Source organism: Vitis riparia, chromosome 14 (genome assembly GCF_004353265.1).
Source record: "Vitis riparia cultivar Riparia Gloire de Montpellier isolate 1030 chromosome 14, EGFV_Vit.rip_1.0, whole genome shotgun sequence".
Classification (NCBI taxonomy): Eukaryota; Viridiplantae; Streptophyta; class Magnoliopsida; order Vitales; family Vitaceae; genus Vitis; species Vitis riparia.
In genome coordinates this window covers 1,325,124-1,334,357 of record NC_048444.1, presented here as the reverse complement: position 1 = coordinate 1,334,357, position 9,234 = coordinate 1,325,124, and the positions used below count along the sequence as shown (strand labels likewise).

Sequence of the window (9,234 nt, the reverse complement as noted above, 5' to 3'; positions counted from 1 at the left end):
AACTATATTCTGCCTCCACACTCACGCACCCTCCAAAATAAGATGTGGTCAACAAATCCATCTTATCGATCATCCACTTTTTAACTCATTCTGTATCATATTGAAACAAAGCCTTAAACTCCATTTGTTTTACCTAGGATTTCTCTTGTAGAAAATTTTGTGATACACAGGCGGTGACTTATTGACTTGTTCAAAGAAGACTCACTAAGGAAATCTAAATTAGGTCTGCTTTCTGATACTCATTGTTGGTTTCTTAATTTCTATTGAATAGGTAAAATTGACTAAGAAGGTCACTGAACAAGTAAGACTACTAGCTAAGGATGAAGATGAGAATCTTTCAGTGACAAGTTCGTATGATGTGATTCCTCCATATGACCAAGCAAGGGCACTTGGTAAGACCAATATTGATGTAGACCGTATTGCTGCTGGATTACCGTGTGGTAGTGAGGGATTCCTTTTGATGTTTGCTCGCTGGAGAAAACTTGAGAGAGACTTATACAATGAACGCAAAGAGTAAGCATCTATAATTTGTTACTTGTATCAGCATGATTGTATGAGGAGCCAAGATTCTCTACTGTTTGCTTTAATTTTTTTTCCCTTATCTGAGGTATAATCAATGTTTTGATATTTAAAAAAAAATGGCTGTTTCAAACTTTTAACTATCACTCAATGTTTATAAATTTTTCTTTGATATAATTTCCAGTATATCAATGAAGTTCTGAAATTTGTTTTGATTTTGTGGTCAGAATGGGAAAGATTTCTGAAACCATATTTTAGTGTTGGGAATTTTAGAATTGTCCTGAGAGTTTGTCTGTTTCACTGACATTTTGTATTTACTTGCAGTCGATTTGATATAACACAAATTCCAGATGTTTATGACTCTTGCAAGTAAGTCACATAGTTGAATTTTACCATTGGTTGCAAATTATCTGAAAGTAATTACATCTCAAATCATACTAATATGGTGGTTCTGAGCAGTAAACTATGGGAATATCTTTTGTTACCACATGATTTTCCAAGTACTGACTTTATTATGTTGGTATGATATTCCTTCCTAGCTTTCCACAGTTTGTTGCTCCTTAGTTCTCTCTCCCTCTATAGTAATCATAAGTTTGCCCTTTCCAGAAATATTAGACTCAATGGCTGGTCTCCCCTTTCCAGAAATATTAGACTCAATGGCTGGTCTCTTGAAAACAAACTTACAAACATAATCTGCACAAGTATGTCTTATCAAATGCTTGCTATACATAGTGTCAGATAAGTAATACTCGCTTACAAACACAATCTGCACTAGCATGTCTTTATCAAATACTTGCAATACAGAGTGTCAGATAAGTATATCCTCATCTTGACTGTCTTCAAGAAGACGAGGCTAAGGGAATTGGAACCTTGTTTTTGTAATATCATTTGACCTCTCACGAGAGTGGGGTGCTGCTTTGTTTTGGAACCCTAGATCTACAAAGCAGATAGTGGATAGCTTAGTTCCACATTGGGCTACTGCACCAGAGGTTTTTCTAGAATCCCCTTGAGTGGTGCTTTCTGGATGAGGTTGTTGGCTTATGCTGGGTTTCATTTAGGGATTATGGAGGGTGTCTTGGGGTGCCTACTGTATATTCTTGTCTGTCAGTGTCCGTTTGTGTTTGGTTATATATAATATATCCGAAAAGGGGAAGCATTTGGACTCATAAGATTGGAAAGATGTATTTTGGTCTTACTTTGTTTTAACTCGAGGGACCTTTGCCCTTACATATGGTGTGACACTGTGCACTGGAGTTATTTTACATCAAATATTGGTCAAATACTGACTGATCATTGATGCAGTGTGATGGGGAAAGTCTTTTAAAGTTTATTCAAGGAAGAAAGGGAAGACCTAAATAAACTTTAAGTAGGATTAATATTAATTAGAATTGAATAGGATTGACATTTATTGGAGTCTAATTAGGATTAGCTAGTTGAGTTATAATATAATTAGAATTTGAGTCATGATAGGTTATTAGAGTTCTAGTAGACTTTGGATTTCTTAGAGAAGCCTATAAATAGGCTAATCAATGTAAATCAAAGGGATGAATTGATGAATATATTATATTTCTTTCATTGCAAGGTTGCAACCCTCAATGGTGAGACTCCATTGATTTTCTTCTAGGTGAGACTCCTAGAAGGCCTTAGTGAGATTCTAGGTTTTCCCATCTTTTCTTCATTGTTTTTCTTTCTCTCTATTTCTTATCTTATAATTTTCTCTACCATAAAATTATTCCTTGTTCCTCTCCTTACACCTAAAAATAAAACCCTAGCCACCTACCCTTGAGTGTAGGCAACCATCCTAGGTTGTCCTACATCACAGTGTCATTTCATGTTACACTATGAGGCAGTGTTATCCATCTTTGAGTATATATATATATATATATATATATATATATAGAGAGAGAGAGAGAGAGAGAGAGAGAGAGATATTTGCATCAATTGATTTTAGCATGTTGCTTGCTTGACCGACTATGGTTGCTAATGGTAACCAAAGTAACTCCTTGAGATCAACCTTAATGTCTAAAACTTTAAATTTTGTTGATGGGAACTCAAATTTCAACTTGTAAGAGAATTTGAAAACACACTCACACTCGTAATTTCCTTTTTTTTCTTCACTTTAATTTTTCTTGATGCACAAACTTTTGATTCTTAGATCATGCAAGTTTGTACCAATTTTTGGATTTATTGCTCGACTTTCCTGTAGATGGAGCACTGAAAGTTGATAGTGGAACTTCATAGACCTTATTGTTAAAGGAATTACATATCAAGATGGTTTTTACACTTGGGGAGGGAGATTAGTTTTGCATATGATGACAGGCAAACATTTTGAGTAATACATATTCATACTAGTACATGCATGAAGCATCCATGTGGGTTTAACAATTTTACGTTGAATAAAAAGGGTGTACATATGGTGTGACACAAGGGCAAATTTTTTAATTGTTATTTTTATTTTGTGCAAACCAGTTTGGTCCTTTTGTCTTCACTTATCTTATGTTGCTTCACTCCATTATGTATTGAAATTGAGAATCAAGCTGATGGTTTTCCTTATTGAAAAATCATTAACAGTGTTCTATTAACAAAAAAGCTCCTTGCTCTTATATGAGTCCTTATGTTCTATGCTAACATTGCTTGTGCTTTTGATTGTTGACCTGCCAATTCACAGATATGATCTCTTGCACAATGCACATCTTAATCTAGAAGGTCTGGATGAGCTTTTCAAAGTTGCTCAGGTACAAATGGAATCAACACCAACAATGTTTAGAAAAGAAAAGAAATCCTTCTATAAATGCCATTTCTTCCTCTACAGTTTTTTTTTTTCTTTCTTTCTTTTTTGTTTTTGTTTTTGTTTTGCTATAATATCAAGTGATACAGACTTTGTATCTATATAGCAATGCACTTTTCGGGACTCATTTCCTTAGCAACCTACTTTTGTGCATCCTTAAATTCTGCCTTTTGTTGCTTGGTGCCTTACTATAAAAGATAATAAATATCTTCATTTCAAATCAAAGACCGTGGACAATATAATTAAGAAACCTGAATTATGGGGGTTGCAGGAAATAGATTGCAGCGGAAATGAGCCCCATTTATTGACCTTCCCTAGGAATGCATATCAATCATCAAATTACATCTAGTTACCCTTTTTGTAGCTAAAGGTTGTGACCCATTTTGTAGGCTAAGGGTTGTCCATTTTGTTGTTGCAGTTACTTGCAGATGGTGTCATCCCAAATGAGTATGGCATTAACCCAAAGCAGAAGTTGAAGATTGGATCAAAGGTAAACCATTTTTTATAACATGGCATCTCATTTAACATTCTGCATGTATAATAAATTATGAATCAACCCTTTTTTGGGGACAGCAAACATTAAGATTTTGTTAATCCATGGATGGTCTTTTCTTTTTCTTGTCTTTTCAATTGCTAATAGAGGATGCCCTTAATGTAAAAGTTTCTTCTGTAAATTCATACTCTACACTAATGCTAGAGAAAAATCATTGTAATACAAGACTCCTAGTTTTATTTGTCAGGAACCATGAATTTAATAATTGGAACATTTGCATATAGTTGCTATTTCTTATTGCCATAGTGAACCATGTATTATTTTTTTTTTAACTTGATCATAATTGTATGGCAACCAATGGTGTAAAGACCAGTCATCGGGTTAATGATTCATAATTTTTTTTTTTTGAGTAAGCGATCATAAGATATATATTAATGAAAAGAGCTATACACCAAGTTACACAGGATGTATACAAATGGGCATCAAAAGGTTTAGTCCAGAAGAGGGAAATACAAAAAAGTGCTCCCTCAGTTATAAGTTCTTCAAACATGTTCTCAGCATTGTAGATGAGTAGATTAGACAGTCTCACTGAAAATTACATGCATTTTTTCTGTTCTTTTCTTTCTTTTTTCTAGGGAATTAGTTCAATGAATTGAACAAATATATTTCATTATTTAGGTGCATAAATAAATCCTATGCTCATCCTTCTTTGTATTTACCATTCAATGCAATGAATATTTGTTTCTATAAAAATGTATGGGTGAAAATCGAAATAGAGCAGCTTGTAAGTCACAAGAAAGGGATTGATCTTAGTTCCCATGTGGAAGAGGTAAGTGGACATAGACATAGCCAATAGCCCATTTAGTCATTTCAGGGGAGCAACTATCTTGAAAGGCAATATGAAGCTTTATCAGACAAAACATGGGTTTATGTATGGGTCTGTGTGCATTTAGGTCTAAAGAAGTGTGGGTACAACAGTTAGAAATGTATGATATGTCTAAAAGCAACATCCAGTTACTGTTGGTAGACAACTATCTGTGATTTCATCAACATGGTTAACCAGTTTTCGTAATTATGTGCGCACAAATTTTCTTGAAATCCTTTTACAATGTGATGTATTTTTTCATGTCTAAAATCCTTTTACAATCTCTGGCTTAATCTTGTAACTGGAATTCTATTTGTAGCACCAACTAAATATTCATATTAATTACTTGTACCTAATTAATATTTGTTTAAACTCAGATTGCACGTCGTTTGTTGGGTAAAATTTTAATTGATCTGAGGAACACTCGTGAAGAAGCTATCAGTGTTGCTGAATTAAAGAGTAATCAAGACCAAGATTCAGTGTCTGCTAAATCTGGAAAGGAAGATGCAGATTACATTCAAAGCCTCACAATAAGAATGAAGACACAAGAAGATCTAGTACCACAAGTGAAAAGTCAATGGATCAAGATGACGATGATGACAAAGAGCCCCAATACCGTTTGGATCCCAAGTGAATACATGAACCACTTAAGTTTGTCTTAGTCCTGTACACCACAATTATTTATATTAAGAATTCCTTGTTATTTTCAATCAGGTATGCAAATGTGAAGACACCAGAACGCCATGTGCGCACACGCTTTATTTACATCAGTGAGTTTCATACAATTCTAATGAATATATGTGAAAATAAAAACCACTGGTTTTCTTTTCTTCTGTTCATTTTTTGGTTCCTTATTTGCATGTGGTAATTTGATTAAATTTAAGTTGGAATCTTTTTCTTTTTTTTTTCTGATAACAGGAATCACACATCCATTCCCTAATGAATGTTCTCCGCTACTGTAACTTGGATGATTCTCTTCTGGTGAGGATAGCCTTGTTTGCGATAATGCTTTGGAGCGATTGTATAGAACTAAGGAGCTTGACTACATGAGTTATATCGTGTTGAGGATGTTTGAGAACACAGAGGTTGGTATCATTGTTGTTGTCAATCTATGTTCCATGTTTCAAATTTTTTAACTTTTGAAGCTTTTAAAGATTGGAGATGAATCAAAATTAGTAGGGAAGGAGCATGTTTATGCTGCTGATTATCAGTCTGTTAATACCAACTCTTCATAGTGTTTGGTACCTTTTGAACATGGGTTTCAGTTAGATACACACTCTTTAGAAAGTAATTTTTTCTTCTAATATTTATGTATAAATAAAGTTATTTTGCTAATACCTTGAGTTTTTGAAATTGATCTGCAGGTAGCTCTGGAAGACCCGAAAAGATTCCGCATAGAGATGACTTTTAGTCGTGGTGCAGATCTATCCCCCTTAGAGGTAAACATGTTCAATTAAAAGAACAGAAGTAGTTATTGAAAGTTTACTGAATAGATGAAGCTTATGATGTTCATCCCATCATTCATTATAAATTTTTGGAACATGCCCCATAACATACACCGACTCCTGGATTCATGCAATGGTTTCTAGTTTTAACTTACTGTAAAAATTTTATAGAAGTACTAGTTCTTTAAATCTGCTTATTGAACACTGTTTTATTGTGCAATCAATCAGGAACTTCTTTGGCATGGGGTTGTTCATATACAAACTGTCCAAGCACATATAACCAATGGATATCTTTTCTTGTTCCTGGGTCTTGTTGGCTTAGGTGGTGAAGGAATGGAGATGAGTAGGGTGGCCAGGAGTGGAGTGGTTGTTGGTCTAGGATTCAAAACTAATAATATTTATGAAAGCTGACTTATGTCTATCAATTATGTTTTGATGCTGGGAAAAGCAATAAATCTCTGTGTACTAATTTGTTTGAGTGACCTTTACTTGATTAACAAACTCTAATCTGCTTTCTGTTTTGCTTAGCAGAAGAACGATAGTGAGGCTACCTCATTACATCAGGAACACACGCTGCCAATCAATGGCCCAGAAAGGCTGCAAGAAGTTGGATCATATCTCACGTTAGAGAAGATGGAGAAGATGGTTCGCCCATTTGCCATGCCAGCTGAAGATTTTCCTCCACCATCAACACCCCAAGGGTTCTCAGGCTACTTCTCCAAAAGTGCATCAGTGCTGGAGCGCCTGGTAAATCTTTGGCCTTTTCACAAGCATGCAAATGCTAATGGGAAGTAGTAACCACCTTCGCTTCCCTTTTCTCACAGCCCATTTGTTTTCACATTCTTTGGTTGTTCCATAGATCATCTTATCATATATGCAACTACTGGTAGCTAGAATTACACTGGCAATGTATAAAATCTGCTGTCCTTAAGGAAATTTCTACTCCAAAAAATCTCAACCAAAAAAAAGGTTGTTGCATAGAGTCATATTAGTTGAAAATGAGCTTGACCTCGCGTATGTTCTTTTTGTAACATTCATGTTCATAAAAATGTGAATAACAATGCTCTTTTAGTGTAATGACCTCTTCATCTAGTGATGACTGCAACGTCTACTCCCACATCTTCATGTGGATGATCCAAAAAATTCTCCATTGCTGGGCCCCCAAATCGATCACAAGACATGATGCATGCTGGTCAAGGAAATGAGTGCTTACGTCCCATGCGCCTCTAAAAGTCGTCTTGAACACACGAGTATAGCGTTTTATTGTTTCCAGAGGGCTGGGTTGACAGTGGTGCGAGGAGATCATTGGCACGAAAATGAAGACCACAGGTAAAGGTAATATGCATTTTGCTTCAGCAAAACCATCAGTATCAGAAGTAGGAACCTATGAGGAATTGAAACTAAATGTAGCTGTCAAATCTTATGTGATATGTTGTGTTCCTTGCCATGTCCTTCAGGCACCTTTTACAAAACAGACAGCTCCCTAGCAAGAAGCAAAAACTTGAGGCAAAATTTTTGGTGTGAGCAACGACAGTGCCTTTAGCTTCAATTCACCTTTTCATAACTGCTCCCTTGTCCCACTACCACATGTTTCCAACATTTGATAATTGCTTTCACCCAAAAAATCCAATCTAAGATCGGACATTACTCGTAGGCCGGTGACTTGAACACTAGATGGGCAAATCAGTTGCCTCAAATTCAATTCCATCTTTATCCTAGTACAAGATCACCCTGCTTTCTCTTGCTCTGCCCTATCAAATATATCAAGTTGCTTTCTCTAATTGCCCCTCTTCTTGAGGGAAAACGTTACACTCATTTATTGTCATTTGTCGTAATATTCACAAGAATGGAATCATCTCACCCACCGCCTTTCATACCAACAATAATAATAATAATAATAATTGCTCAAAGAGCGTCTTTTTTTAACTGATGAATTCCATTGAATGTTCTTTCACACCCACATGTAACATGTTCAAGTTATATTTATTAACCAAAATAAAAGGAATTACCACCCTGGGCCTAATAGGATAGAATGAAATTAATAAATTTTTTGTTAGTTCTTCACTGGAATAAAAATATGACTGAAAAACATAAGTAAGATGGGATATCTCGGTCCTGATGGATACTCATATCTCATCTACTTAAAGGGCTTTTATTCCATCCTATCTATATCTATTCACTGTTTCCATCACAAATAAATTGAAGTCCCTCTTCCTCTCACGTGAAGAAACAAAAGAATAAAAAAAGGCGTGGCAGTGTTTTCTGGACGAGCAAATTTCACTTTCGAGAATTCACATAGAAACAATATACAGGTGGTCCCCGCCAAACTTACATTGTCACGTAACAAAAAAACTTCAGAAACATCATTTAACGTGGATCCCTGCAGTGTACAAATTGTGGCTTCCACGTCTGCCATTGCTATTCAAGACCAGAAAGCTCTTGTTGGGTCCACGAAACCCAGTCCTAGTCCTACAAAGCCAAATTCCATATGGGCTCCTACTGAAAATCAAATCAAATGATAATAGTCTTTCATTGATTGATATCCACGTGGGCCCTCCTCAAGATTGTCTTCAACCTGATAAAGGGTCTCTTTTTTTTTTTTTTTTCTTTTTTTTTCTTTTTTTTTCTCCATTTTCATGGCTGTGAGAAAGCAAAAAAGTCATAATAGAGAGACGAGAATGCTGGCTGGCAAGTAGGTACTGGCTGGTGTTTGTTGATGTTAAGAGTCTTTGTAAAGCAGCCTCCACTAAGCACTGATTTTGAGAATTCAGTCTTTTTGAATTTGATCCTTTTTTCCTTTCTTTTCCAAGCTTTTTCTTTCCACCTTGGTTTGCTGAAGAAAGCTTGCATTATTGGAATGACTGTTAGGTTGGATTTTATAGTCTCTTATGTAAAAGAAAAATATAATTACAATTGGGACTACCTGCCCGTTTGGATATATTTTTAAAATTAGAAAATTTTAAATAAAAACAAATATTTTGTAAAAATAAATAAATAAATATAAAAGTAAAACATCTTGCATAGAAAATATATCCAAAGGCATATTTATTTCTGCTTTACAGTGTCATTAATTTCCCTCACAAAGTCAATGACTTGTGTGAAAAAATTAAGGGCAACCACAAGA

The 9,234-nt window shown here is 35.2% G+C and overlaps 1 pseudogene; it reads left to right on the top strand.

Moving 5' to 3' along the window:
• LOC117929965 overlaps positions 1 to 7,674 on the top strand; it is a 7,808-nt pseudogene extending 134 nt beyond the window's left edge.
• The last annotated feature ends 1,560 nt before the right edge of the window (positions 7,675 to 9,234 follow it).